The 15,309-nt window shown below is 45.5% G+C and overlaps 1 pseudogene; it reads left to right on the top strand.

The window, feature by feature from the left end:
• The first annotated feature begins 5,787 nt into the window (after positions 1–5,787).
• On the top strand, positions 5,788–5,906 carry LOC137632083 (5S ribosomal RNA; annotated as a pseudogene).
• Positions 5,907–15,309: the final 9,403 nt, after the last annotated feature.

Genomic DNA, 15,309 nt, shown 5'->3' with positions numbered 1-15,309 from the left:
GCCGCTAACTGACGCAGACCTCGAAGACCTGACGAAATCGGCAAGCGAAGAAGAGAGTGAAACCCAGGAAGAGACCCAAGAAAATGTTGAAGAAACGGGCTTAACACTAGAACGGCTTGCCAAGGTCTGCAACCATATAAAGGAGGTGAAAGAAATGTTGCAAGAGTGGGACCAGGATATGGTTCGGTCTATGCAATTCTCCAACAAGGTCGATGACATCATGACTCCCTACAGGATGCTCTTAGATCGAAAAAAGAAGCAGCGGCAACAACTTCCAATCACAATGTTCTTCCAGCCTCGCAAAAAAGAGCCAGTTCCTCCTGCTAGTACGCCTTCGGAAGAAATTGAAGAAGTTGAAGAGGTGTCCCAGGAAAAGACACCTCCGTCTGAAGAGACGTAAAATACTATCATTGGCTGCACAGTAGAAGACATCATCAGCTTCATCATCATCATTTCTACTGTGCAGCAAATTCATCGCCATCATCATTCAAGTTTTTTTTGAACTTCTTTCGTGGTGAGTACAGTAACAATCTTTATTTTTTACTTTAATATTCTAACATTTTAATATTTGTGCCTGTTTTATAGTTTAGTACTGTATACATTAAGTTAAAGGGAAGGTTTTAAAAGTCTACATGTTGTAAGCTATCATATTTTTTTGTTTAAAATTTACATTTATGTACGTAAAACACTCTCTCTCTCTCTCTCTCTCTCTCTCTCTCTCTCTCTCTCTCTCTCTCTCTCTCTCTCTCGTAAATTGATTTTTTAAAAAAATTTACATTTACAGTACGTACGTAAAACAATTCTCTCTCTCTCTCTCTCTCTCTCTCTCTCTCTCTCTCTCTCTCTCTCTCTCTCTCTCTCTCTCTCTCTCTCTCTCTCTCTCTCTCGTAAATTGTTTTCCTGCTTTGCTACGTATAATATGTACTGTACAGTACTGTATGATTTTATATAGATACGGTAAATTATATTTGTAAGGTAACATATTTTGCAAATGCTTTTACTGTAAATACTGTATCATTATTTATCACTTTCATCATGCTCGTTATATGCCTTGTTTGTTCTGAGCGTGGTTGTTTACTGAGCGTACAGTACTTTATGACGCCATCGTTTCAGGCGGCGTCATAAAGAAAAACATTTCATTTGGAAGTCTTAAGAAAAATTAAGTAAAACATTGGTAATGACAAAATCAACATACTTTATATTTAATATAATCGATGCAAAAACTAACCTATACATATATGTGTACACTAAATGAGTTTGTTTCTTCATTATGATCAGAGATGAACGTAAACAAAACATTGGTTGCCATTTTTTATCGTGCTTTTTGGCGTGTTTAGGAAACGCATGATATAAAATCGGCTTTAATATTTGTGCCTGTTTTAGTTTAGGGTAGTGTAGTACATGCATTAAGTGTTCTGTACATTAAAGGGTAGTTTGTTAACAGTACTACGTACAAGGGAAGGTTTTAAAAGTCTGAATATACATGTTGAATAAATAGGTAAATATGATGTCACTACTTCGCGGATTTTCACCTATCGTGGCCGGGTCTGGAACCTATCTACCGCGATAAACGAGGGTTCACTGTATATATATATATATATATATATATATATATATATATATATATATATATATATACTGTATATATATATATATATATATACTGTATATATATATATATATATATATACTGTATATATAAATATATATATATATATATATATATATATATATATATATATATATATATATATATATATATATATATATATATATATATATATGCAATATTGATCAACAAAACTGAGTTATGAACCTTTTTAACCAACACTACAGCAAAATACCAGGAACAGAAAGGAATTTGATGTCTTGAGTTGAGATAATGTTGAGTTATGATGATGTAAAGTGGAATTGTACCTCTTAAAACACGCTATCTTCCGCATCTGAGAGAAATATGGCAAAAGCGCATTAGAGATGTGGCAAAAGCGCGAGATTCCGTTTCTAATGCTCTTATTGGATGAGAACCTGTGCAGAGCCATCTAGTGGCAAGAAATTGAACTAGATTATGTTGAATATTAGGAGGCTAATAATTAGTAATTACTAATTATTGTGCAAGTTATTTTTGGAGAACATTGTATTTTTTTGTTGCTAAGAACATATAACCTATAAAAAAATTGGATCGTTGCAGGGGGGTCAAATAAAAATGAACAATATTGCTGTATGCCCCATGACCTACCCATGGCCTACAGGTGTTAACCCAGTCGGCGAAAGCTGGTTGGGCCGGTGCCATCAGGTACTAGCCCTTAATCCAGCTGGCGAGACGCTGGCGGGATCGTGCCGCCAGGGGCTAGTCTAGCCGACAACATGCTGGCTAAACTACAGTATAGGATTATATAGTAGCCAGTATATTTGCAGTATAGATTATACTGCAGACAAAAAAACTATAGTATATTGTTATACAATAGTTATTTCCAACATACCCTGTGTATCCTTTCACAGTCTATTGTTGAGACCAATCATACACTGGAAGAAAGATTTCTTTCAACACATAGTTAACTAGACAGTTAACAATTTATCCTACATTATTAAAACCTTGGGAAAGGTTAGTGTTAAGTCACACTTCTTTACCCCTAGGGGTTAGACCTTTCCCTGGGGTTTCCTTAATAGGAAGACTCTGGGTTTTAATTTTGGGGGAGGTCACAGCAATTGGCTTGACAGGAAACACAAGTATGTGTCTTTCCTAGTTCCTTTCTAGCTTGTCTATCCTAAGCTATAATGTATAAAATATTAATAGTAATATTTTATATATTTGTTTATCAGGTGAGATAAACTGCCGCATACTCATTTAAATTTCCTCTCTTTACAGGAGGACCAACTGAAGTGCCAAGTAGTCTTCTGCAAAGTCAGGAGCAAAGACTTCTGTGGCCATGTAGAGTGCAGAGCTCATGCCTCCTGCACCACTTCCAAGGGACCTCTTGGGTACCGGGACCCCCAGGTTTGCAACATTTGCAAGGCCTTGGTTACCGAGGCTTTTGATGACCCCAAGTCAGCGGAGTCAACGGTCTTCCGATGGACAACGGTCCCTTCGGGGCAAAGGGTTGCCTCCCACGGGGGTGTTTCCCTTGCGTGTCAGGGTTCCCTGCGCGCCCTTCTGCAGTGTTCTCTCCTGCTCCTGCTCAGTGTTAGCGCACAGGCGCTCTCCTGCTCATCAGCGTTTTCCTGATGGCTAGAGCTCTCCTGATCGCTAGCGCTCTCCTGTTCGCCAGCGCTCTCCTGTTCGTCAGCGCTCTCCTGATGATCGTCGCTGCTGTTCCTGTTGGTTCCTGATACGCGCCCTGTGCGCCCACGTTCGCCCGCGCAATCTAGAACTTCGGTTCAGGTCTTGGACAAGGTCTCTTCTTCTACGCACAGGATTCCACGCGTTTCCTTCTGCTCACCAGCGATCACCAGCTCGCCAGCGACCACAGACGCGTCAACGTTCTCCTGCTCGTCAGCAATCTCCTGCGCGTCAACGATCGCCATCGATCTGCCACGCGTGTCAGGTCCCCTGGACACCATCAGTAGTGATCTAGCGCTCGCCTGCTGTGGACGATCTCCGGTAGCTGAGTCTTGCCGTAGATCTTCCTCCTGCTCGCCAGCGCTCACCTTTACTTCTGTCCTTCTGTACGCCAGCTTTCATCAATCGCCAGCGCACATCTGCGCGCCCTTTCCTGCCCCGCACCAATGGGCACCAAAGGTTTTTCCTGACCGTCCAGGATCGCCTGATTGACAGCTCGCTTCAGCACTCACCTTCCTGATGCACCTGCGCGCCTTCTGTTTAGTGCGCTGCGCGCTAACCATCCCTAGTCTCTTACGCGTTAGCGATCGCCTACGCACGTGCGGGATTTTTCGCCTGTGCGCTAGCGTTTTTGTTAACGCACCACCGCTTGCCAACGCGCTATCGCTTGCTGACGCGCTATTGCTTCACTCGCCTACTGGCCATTGCTCACCAAAACGCGCCATCGCTCGTCAACGCCATCGCCCGCCTGCGCTCACCCGTGCGCCCACGTGTCACGTGTCTGCGCGACCACACGCCCACGTGCCCGCGCACATGCGCTCCAATGTTCGTCCCGCGAACCAACGGTGTTCCGTCGCGCTCCTGCCTGCCCGCGCATGGGCGCTTCCACGTTATGCCATGCGCAAACCATTGATTTACCATCGCGCGAGTACCAGGGTGATTGCTACCGAGATTCCCGTCGGGGTTTCGCAACATGGCCAGCCTGGCGAGTCTTCTGGAGCGTATTTCCAGAACACGATCTTCACCCCGTAAACGCAGAGCATGGCACATGCAAGAGCAGGAAGAATCTTCAGGGAGGTCTGAGCAACATTCTTCTTTCCAGAACCTGGGTTAGCCCTTCCTAGTCATTCATTGGAAGGGTCTTGCCAGGGAGCTTTCCGTTCGAGATTTCTCCGTCGGGCAAGGGGTGACTGGTTTAGCCCTTCCTCTTCTCCATCTCGTGGAAGGGGCTTACCAGGTCCTTTCCCTCCTCAGTTTCGACCCGAGGTTTTGTACAAGGAAGCTCTAGGAAGATCATAGGTACTTTCCTCCTCTCGGGCTCAAGCACTCTGGCGTTTCGTCGCCAAGTTTCGAACTTGCGGGCAAGCTCGATGTTGGACCATCTAGACGCAGTGACCGAGGGCTTCCTCTCGGGTGTCTCATCCGTTGATGTCGACAAGCTCGGACACCCTTCCATCCTTGGGAAGAGCTTGTTTGTGCCCAAGGACAGAGACATGGACAGCGGTTGTGCGGAGGAAGTCGACTTCCGTTTTCACTCCTCCAAGGCGCTTTCTTCCAAACCCTGCAGGCCTCCAGCGCCTCTTCTTTCAGCCTCGTCGGCCTAAGTTATCGGACCAGCTACGGCAGCTAAGACAAGGTGTCCAATAGCAGTCCCCTCCTGTCAGGGACAGGTAGCACGGGAGGCTCTCTCGGGGGGGGGGGGGCATAATCCTAGAGGGAGCGGCTGAGTTCACAAACTCTAGGATTAGCAACCCCCCCTTGCAAGTCTCACGCTGGGAGGATGCCTAAGGTTACTCATCTGGATAACAGCTTCCCGATGCCGATTCCTGCACGATCTCCGTGATCAGCCAAGGATATCGCGCCTCGCTCTTACCATCTCTCCGTCTCTCTCAGCGAATTCAGTGTCACTGAACTTCTATGCCATGGGGTCAGCAAGAGTTTTGCCTGTTTGGGCAGAATGATCCATGCCTTAGGAGAAGGTCCTCCATAGGGTCGTCGACGGCTTCACCCCCCGGCTTCTTCAGTCGATCCTTTCTCGTAGGAAAGCATCTGAGACGGGAATTCCGTCGTTGACCTCTCAGCTCTGATCAAGTTTGTCGAACAAACTTCGTCCAGCGAGGAACAGCAGAATTGATCAGACTGGTAACGAGGCTGCAGGACTCCTTAGGCCCTGGATCGGAAGGACGGGTACTTCAAGTTTCCATTCCATCCATCTTCCACGAAGCTCTTGGAATGCAGCCTAGATTTAAGATGGGGTGTGGCGATCCCGCCGCGGCATCGCAGGTTTTTTCCCAGAGAACTCTCCCTGCTCTCCTCATGGCCGCTCAGGAGAAGGCTTCCGCCTCCTTCGCCTTTTGGAGGTCTGGTCAACTCCGGTAGGCTCGGGTTCGACCTTCTTCAACGCCGGGACAAGCTTCCAGGTCCTTACCATGAGTGAGGGATCATGGTACTTTGCTAGGAGCCTTCTCTACTTCTGCCTCAACATCTGGAGTATCTAGCCATGATATTGAGTCAACGGCCTTACCACGTTGGAAACACCGCTTCTCGTCCATTGAGCGAAGTTAAGCAACGTTGGATTTGGTCAGTACTTGGATGGGTGACCGCTTGGGGACGCCAGATGCTGTTGCCTCCTTCTCCGAGCCTTCCCTTCAGTTGACTGTGGCAAGGCTGAGGAGAGTCGCAGTACCTGTTCTCGGTCAAGCAGAGATTTCAGCCCTACCTTGGAATGTTTCCTGGGTCTCTTTTCCTCATTGACCCATCTAAAGTCCCGAACGGGCGCCTCAGGATAAGTTCCCTGTGGGGCGGCCCAAGTTCCGGTGGTATCAAAGCAACGATTAACCGGACTTTCTGGCCCCTATGGGACCGGCGGAACGTTTAGACCTGCAATGGGTGTTGACCTATGGAACCTCTTGATGGGAGTGGATATTCTCGTCCTTTCCCTACATTTTGATGCTGTTCTCGGACTTGTCAAAGAAAAGGGGGGTGGGGGGGGGGCATGTTCCGGTTCAGGCCTATGGTCAGGACCTGAAGGATACCTCTCCATCATTCAGGCAGGCTTAGGGGCCGTAGTCTGGTCCCTCTACAGATCCTACAGTTCCTGCCGAGTCGCTCCGTGCGCGACGACTTCATGGTACTGGCGTATTCCAACCAGCAAGAGACGCATTTTCATACCTTCGCATCTTGCAGTAGAGATACTGAGATGATCCGAGGTCCTCTCAATACCACTATCGGCTCGCTCATTCCGGGCAGAGGGATGTTCTCTCCGACTATCTGAGCAGAGCCTCGCAGATAGAGGGTACCTGGGGGTCTTTGGCCTTTAGTAACCAGCAAGTCCTGGCCTGGGGGACCTGATTGCGACAGCCTGGAACTTCAAGCTTCCGCTGTTCTTCCCCCCAGTCTCAGACCCCAAGACTCTTTGGCAAGATGCTTTCCGGTGATGGTGGGACAACATCGACGCCTGCGTCTTCCCACCATTGTTGTCTGTTGAGAATGGGTCTCAACAAGACCAGGTTGTCTGTCAACCTTTCGATGGCCCTGAGAGCTCCACTGTGACTATACGCGGAACGGTTTCCGGACCCTCTGCGTCCCCTGACGGAACTCCCGGGAGAGCTTCTCCCACGGCACAGGCTACTCAAAAAACCACACTACAATATCTTTCACGAGCCGTGGCATCGCTTCGGCTTCACGCTTGGAGACACTATGCCGCCGCCTCAAGAAGAGACAGCCCGCTACAGCAGCGGAGCGGAGGTCGCATCACCTGCGATAGTCATCCACAGGGGTCTACCAGGCGAAGTGGAGAGTCTTCTTTGGTTGGTGTCATGGGAGAGATACCTTTTCCCTTGAGGCCTCTTCTCCAGCAATAACGGACTTATTGCTTTTCGGCGGGAGGAAAATCCTTTCCGCTCGGCAGTGAAGCCTGTCGCTCAGCCTTTCCCTGGCCTTCAGGCTGAAAGGAATAGACTTTTTCCTTCCCGCTGGACCTTTCTTCGCTCATGCGAAGCTGCGAACGTCCCTGCCCCCAGTCGGAGTGAGACCTCCTCCATGGAGCATGGTTCGGACTTTTTAGTCCCTTAAGAGATCTTCTCAAGAACCGTTACGTCAGGCCTCTGATCGTATTCCGTCTTGGGGGACGGTGCTCCTGCTCACTCTGGCCTCGGCCAGTGTGTAAGCAATCTTCTTGGTCTCGTATGACTCCGCCCTTTCTAAGGAATAGGGGAAGGCAACATTCAGGTTCGCTCCTGAGTTGTTTGCTAGACTCAGAATCTTGGGGTCCCGGCCCTTCGGTCCAACTCCTTCAAGATTTCGAGTCACCATTCTGTATCAGATGCCCCAAACCTTCTCCTTCTTGCCAGTAAAGGAATCGAGGGGTTATCTTTGGGAACAGCTGTAGTTTGTCCTCACGTGCAGCCGGGTTGGGAGCACAGGAAGGACACGGGAGAGTCACCAGTATACCTCTTCAGCTCGGACTCAAGGACATTCATCTCGACCTGAATCCAGACCCTCCCCCGTCACGTCGCCCTACAGCACGATGTCGGATACATCGCAACGTCCCTCGTCTTCGAGTAGTACTACTCTGTGACGCAGGTGCTACAAGCTGGAGTCTGGAAGCGTCTAATGACCTTCGCAGCCCGCTTCCTGCAGGGCGTGACTCACAGAAGTATCGATACGTTTCTATCGCTCTGTGGTAGCTACACAACAGCTGGTCTAACCTCAGGCTCCTTTTTGGACAGGTAGCAGAAGGTTGAGGGCATTGTTATCAGGTTTTAGTCTGCATGAACGAAAGAAGTATGTCTGGCCCTTACTTCTTTCTTCATCATCCCCTCTACTGGGGAAGCAGCATCCTGGTCTCTGCATAGCTGACCTCAAACCTCTGCAGGTAAACCATGCTTCCTTTTGTTCCGAGTATTGAGTCAATACTGTCGCGTCCCCCATACCCTGACGAAGTGGTATTAGGAACATCCTAACCTAGAGTTCCCTCTGGAACTCCAGGTCAACTGCCTAGGACGGGTCACACTTCTTCCTTCACACACAAGATTATGTAGGCCACACGTTTCCTTGCGGACTCCTTTTCTCGAGTGTGACTCACTCGGATTCTGAGTCCCCGGGTAAAGCCAAAGCCAGTATGGCTGGGGACTTTCCACCCTTCCTTAGGGGTAAGTCACCCAATGTAAATAGCGTGGTTTGTATTTCGGTTACGAAACAAATGACAAATTCGGAGATAATGTGTATTATTCATAACCATACAAACCTTAGCTATTTACACATATTTGCCCGCCAGCCCTGTCCCCCAAGTTAAGTCCTACCTCTAAGTGAAGTGAAGCAGTTCAGCCAGTGTGTGAGGGAGGGGAGGGGTAGCTAGCTACCACTCCCCTAACCCCCTGCTAACTAGCGCGGGGGTAATACACCCTCGTTAAATTCTAATGGTTCGCCATTTCAGCTACGCCGAAAGGTAAACCCAATGTAAATAGCTAAGGTTTGTATGGTTAAGAAAAATACAAATTATCTCCGTATTTGTCATTTTGATGGTATTTGTGGACTTTGAAAAAGCCTTTGATAGTGTACACCAGCCAATTTTGTGGAGAGTCCTGCGTTATTATGGAATTCCTCATAAATATGTAAATTTGATTAAGTCTGTTCACGAGCATAGCAAGTGCAAAGTTAATGTTGATGGTCCAATGGAGTCTTATCAAAGGAATTAACAGTGAACAGTGGAGTATTCCAAGGGAATGTATTGTCACTTATGTTTTTTATCCTTCTCAAGGATTTTGTAATGTGTAGAACAGTCAGCGATGGTGGAAAAGGATTGGTGATAGGAATTTAGCAGATCTAGAGTATGCTGATGATGCTTGCCCTTATTAGAAAAACACCACAGGATTTGCAGTGCTTGCTTACCAGAATACATGAAATATCACAGGAGGTTGGGCTGAAGGTAAATAGAAGAAAGACAGAGATGATGAGAGTGGAGTATGCAAGGGAAGATAAAATAAGAGAAAGGATTAATGAGGTAGAATCATTTAAGTATTTAGGAACTATGATCTCCAATACAAGGTGTTTAGAATTAGTTTTGTGAAAGATTGAAAAAGCAAATCAGACAATGGCTAGGTTTAGTGAAAGATTGAAAAAAGCAAATCAGACAATGGAAATCAAATCACCTGAAATTACATATAAAAATCAGACTGTATATCAGTTTAGTGAGATTGGTGTTACTCTATGGACATGAATCATGGTATGACAATGAAACAATCTCCAATAGATTTAGTAGATTTGAGAACAGAATCCTCAGAAGAATATTAGGAGTTAAATGGCAGGACAGGATTAGAAATGAAACTAGAAGAGAGATTACTCGAGTGCCATATGTTGATGAGATCATGATGAGGGGTAAATGAAAATGGTTTGAGCATACTCTTTGCCCTCCCCAAGAGAGATTAGTTCACCCAACATTCAGTTGGGCTCCATAAGGCACTAGAAGAGTTGGAAGACCAAGGCCTACATGACTGAGGATTATGAAGTACAAAGTAGGAGATGATGAATGGAGAAGTATTCAATTAAAAGCTCAAGATATAGACGACTGGCGAAATCTAACCGATGCCCTTTGCGTCGATAGACTTAGGAGGAGATGATGATGAGATTTGTGTCCATCCAGGACAACCATCTATAACTGAGAACAACCTACAACTCATGCCCATGTTCCCAAGAGTAAGAAGAAAAACTAACAAGTCTGACTCTTGCCTCACAAGGATGACTGAAGAATACAGGCTGCCAGACCTAACATTACACCTATGCAGGGCTAACCCTGCATAGGTCATAAATGCTCAAGGTATCACCCATGAATGTTGTACTACTTGGATTTGTTTCAGGTAATGTTTAATAAACACCCTATGCACAGACCAACCTGCAAAACTCTGGATGTCCTGAAATTGTACATTAACAAAAAATACTAGCGAAGAGCCAATTTTTCTCACATTGTTGGATTTAGGGAGGGAGGCAGGAAAAGATTTGTTAGTTAAGGAGACCACCAAGATATGGATAGACCCTGTTAAAAGGGACTTGTTGGTCTGCGTATTTTGAAATTAACTACCTTTTGAGAATGTAGACCTCTGCAAGTGTACTTTTAAATTCATCACTGGACAGAGGTAGTTATCCCCCTGACTCCAGAAGCGAGATATAGAGTTGATCCCTTCTCAGAGGTTTTTCATTTTTATGATAGGAAATCTACGCAGTGAAGCCTATGTTCGATCTTTTTTCGGTACTACTATTAATGGAAAATTGTAAGGGCTGTTCGATTTCCTAATGACTCCTTCTTCTAGCATTTTACCTACTTCATCATTTATCTCATTCTGTAATTTCATAGGGAGTCAGTACTAGGGTACATAGATAATTTTCTGCTTGTCCTTTAACCTTATTTGATGTTCGATAACATCTGTTTTTCCTAAGGATCCATCCGTAGTGGAAAAAACATCATGATATTCAGTTAAAAGTCCTAAAAATTTCTGCTGAATTTCTTCTTGAATGTCTTTATTGATTTTATTTTTGATAGATTGCAAAAGGGATTCATCCGCAACTGATTGAGCGTGATTGATTTCAGCAACGGTAAGAATACGATGTTTATAAACTTCTACATCCAAGATATGTTGATTTCTGTGAATTACTAAAGTGGTATTTAAATGATTACAGACTTCAATATTACATTGTTGTTGTGAGCCTACTGTATAAATAGCTTGTGTGAGGGACAATCCGTTAGTTTTGAAAGTGTCGGAAACTATTAATATTTCAGATCCCGGTAACGTTTTCTTTATTTGCACTATTAAATTCGAAGGTACATTCGGCTCGATAGATTGCGTGCAAGATGATATTACGGGTGAACGAGAATTCTGTTGGGTTGCGTATATTATTTCTTTATCAATGAGACAAGTTATTGGTTCTTCAACGTACTTTACTGTTTTATTTGTCGTCTCCTTTTTATCTAAAACTGATTTTAAGGTATTAGAAGACTTATAGAATTTTCCTTTGATTTACACGCCGTGCTTGGCAGGGGCTAAGAGAATGTTTTGATTACCCATAGACGGGTATCCTATAATTACAGCTGGATACATATCAATGTTTTGTACAACAACAAAGGTATCGGCAAACGTGCGCTTACCGACCTTGTACTGAACATGAGTTACGCCTATTACATTTAATTCATTATTTCCTATACCCGAGAGCCTTACTCCAGACTTCTCTATAGGGAAGTTCGAAAACAACAAATGATGTGTCCTCAAATCCATGATATTACGTGGACTACCACAGTCAAAAAATAATGTAAAGAATCGGTGTTCTAAATTTACAGCATATAATGTTGGTCGTAACTCATTTTTTGGGCTCAAGCCATGACGTCCTGATGGAAGGTTCCTTCAGTAGCTTCCTAGGGTATATTTAACTACAGTGGATATTCCCAGAGAATTAAACTAAAGGTTATCACAGAATTCTAACTTCTGGTGTGAGTACCCTAAAGGTTTCCCTCTAGGATATCGTATATCAACAGGGGACGCATGTATTAACACGCCACATAGCTATCTGCACCCCATATAGAGTTAACTCTTTGATATGGAAAGGTGGCTGAGTAACTGAGGAGCTGTTCCAAAGTTACTCTCATCCGTGGCTACTTTTGGTACTCGAGACGTAAACAAACGGGCGCCATTGCTAAATGACGTCACGTCTGTCCTCATCCTGAGCTCAGCTTCAACCAATCTCCGCGATACAGTAGGTCAGGGAGGGGCCTGAAAGGCTGAACTAGAATAGATGGGAGGGTCCATCAGGACGTCATGGCTATCTCACCCAAAAATAGATTTTATGCTTCGCTCAAAATCCGTTTTTTTGGGTTCAAGCCATGACGTCCTGATGGAAGTGTACCAGAGAATTAATGTATCGTGGATTTTTTCCCCTTTAATCCAAGTGCCAAGGGCTTCGAAAGGTATTATAGAACATGTCCTTACCAGAGATTCTATGATGAACTAGCTTCCTGCCCCCCTGGCAGGGAAGTCCTGGTGGATAATAGGAACATCTCGAAGCGATCATTGAAGAGCTACTCACCCGGTGGAGAGATCATGCTGGACTCGGAGACAAGACAAAGGTTAATATTCGGGTAGGAATATTATCAAGCATAGGTAAGTATATAACATAATTACTACTCCCCTGGAGGAGAGATCATGCTGGTCTCGGAGACAGGACAAAGGTTAATATTCGGGTAGGAATACTATCAAGGCATGAGTGAGTATATAACATAATTACTTATATTATTCTTTTTGATCATCATTAAAGAGGTAAATGAAACTATAACAATCGTATATTTCTTGATATGGAATAGGAGCGAAAGGAGACGCACATAGAAATAAAATAGACATTTTATTTTTAGGATTGCAGATCATTATGGAAGTAATTACAATAATGAATATAGAATTTATTTACAATAATAAAGAATAATGTACATAGAAATGAAAGACGGTAATCTTGATTCTGAAAAGAAAAGTTTGCTTTTTAGAAACACAAGTTCCAGAGGAATGCCAGTCTTTAAAAATTCAAAGAAAACACTCCATGTCCTAGGGCATGTGGCACTCATGTAAAGTCTATGACATTTCACCTTGGTAAAGAACAGTCTATTAGAAACACTAAGTGTCCATTAAATCACTATGTATCACAATAGGGTCAACACAGGCACCCGTAGAGTTAGAGTCCCAAGTAACTCTCTGTTCTATGCAGATTTAAGCGGCAGGTTTCATAACACTACCTGCAGCTACCACGAAATGCTTTACTTCGTGCACTTGTTTTGTGTAGTGCTTGAAGAAAACGCGCGATGATTTCCAGCCTGTAAAGCTCTTGAGGCTTTCAAAATCCATACTCTGGAAGATGTTCAGAGAAGAAGCGACTTTTCTAGGATCGTGACCTGCGGGTGTACTGTCAGGATCTGCTCTGCGAATGAAGTAGGTGATTTTCGCTCAGTTGTTTCAGTGACATGGCGCTACCCGATGTTACTCCTTTGAAGAGTTGTCCTCCACCGAAGTCTGAAGTTCTTCGAAGATAGACCTTAAGACTCTCCACTGGGCATAAAGAGACATCTTCCTTCAGGGGGCAGATTCTCCAAGGGCCCCATCTCTTGGTGGGTAGTTCATTCTTAGCGAGAAACGTCAGATCGGGGAAGAGGGTAAGATCTCCTGTCTCTGTGAACAGGATATGACCCTCTTCTCTTGATAATGCCACTATTTCACTGACTCGGGCTCCCGAGGCGAGAGCAAAAAGGAAGATAACTTTTTGAGTCAGGTCTTTCAGAGGGCACGAATCGTTGTCCAGGCTAGAAGCGAAATGGAGCACCTTGTCCAGGGACCAGGAGATAGGTTTTGGTGGGGGTGCTGGGCGTAGTCTAGCGCATGCCTTTGGCAGTTCATTGAAGATATCGCTGGACAGATCAATCTGGAAGGCATATAGGGGTGGTCTAGTCAAAGCCGATTTACAAGTGGAAATCGTGTTGGCCGCTAAGCCTTGTCCACGAAGGTGAATGAAGAAGGACATGCAAAAATCAATGGTGATTTCCGTAGGATTTTTTGCCTTGACGAAGGAGACCCACTTTCTCCAGGAAGATTTGTACTGCCGTCTGTTAGACTCAGTCTTGTACTCCTAGAGGAAGTCTAAGCTTTTCTTCGAGATCCCAAACCTTTTCTTTGCGGCTAAGGAGAGAAAATCATGAGATGAAGGTCCCTGACTTTCAGTGATGAAGCAAAGACAGTCGATTTCTGTACTTGTTGAGAGAGAACTGGGCCCGGTAGGGGGATCAGCGTGGGCTGCAGCTCTAGGACCAGGGGATACCAATTGCTCCGGGGCCACTTGGGAGTCTCTAGGGCCGCTGTCCCTTTGAAGGTTCTCAGTTTGGATAGGACTTTCAGCAGAAGGTTGGGAGGAGAGAACAGGTATATCCTGGACCATCTGTTCCAATCCAGGGACATGGCATCCACTGCTTCTGTCTTGGGGTCCTCGTACGGGGCCACATATCGAGGAAGTTGATTGTTGTCGCTCGTCGCGAAGAGATCGATCTGAAGTTCCGGGACTTGGTGAGAGATGAAGGAGAATGATCTTGCGTCTAGAGACCATTCTGACTCTATTGGGCTTGTCCTCGATAGAGCGTCCGCCGTCACGTTGCGGAATCCTTGTAGGTGAACTACAGACAGGTGCCATTTCTTCCTTTCTGCCAAAGAAAAGATCGGGAGAAGCACCTGATTTATTTGGGGCGATCTCGAGCCCTGACGATTGAGACATCTGACTACCACCGAGTTGTCCAGAGTCAGACGGATGTGGATTGAGGGAGGCGGGGAGAGTTTCTTCAGGGTGAGAAGAACCACCATGGCCTCCAAGATGTTGATGTGAAACGTCTTGAATAGGGGAGACCATGTTCCTTGAACCTGCTGTTGGTGGGAGTGACCTCCTCAACCCTCCAGTGAAGCGTCCGTGTGGATGTTGATCGATGGAGGCGGGTGTTGAAGAGGGATGGACCTTTTCAGGGCCTTTGCTTCTGACCACGGCTTTAGAAGTAAGCGAAGTCTGTTCGGAAGCCGTCTCTTGTGGTCTCTTCGAGCGATGGATGCAAATTGTTTCCAGACTCCCGCAGCATCCTTTAGCTGTGCGCGAAGCACTGGGTTTGTCACAGTGGCGAACTGTAGAGAGCCGAGAACTTGTTCCTGTTGTCGTCTTGAGATCCGTTTGGATTTTAAAAGCCTTCTGACAGACCCTGCTATTTCCTTCCTTTTCTTCTGTGGGATGGAAAGGCAGTGTGACTGAAGGTCCCAATGGATTCCCAACCATTGGAACTACTGAGCTGGAGAGAGGTGAGATTTTTCTGCGTTTATCTTGAAGCCCAGATGCTCTAGGAACTGGGTGACTTTGTTGCAGGCTCTCAGACAATCTTCGGGCGATGTTGACCAGACTAGCCAGTCATCTAGGTAGGCCATCACTTGGATGCCCTGAAGACATAGCTGGTGGACGATTGCGTCTGCCAGCTTGGTGAA

The sequence above is a fragment of the Palaemon carinicauda genome, chromosome 40, assembly GCF_036898095.1.
Source record: "Palaemon carinicauda isolate YSFRI2023 chromosome 40, ASM3689809v2, whole genome shotgun sequence".
Classification (NCBI taxonomy): domain Eukaryota; kingdom Metazoa; phylum Arthropoda; class Malacostraca; order Decapoda; family Palaemonidae; genus Palaemon; species Palaemon carinicauda.
This window is presented reverse-complemented; position numbering and strand designations above follow the sequence as displayed.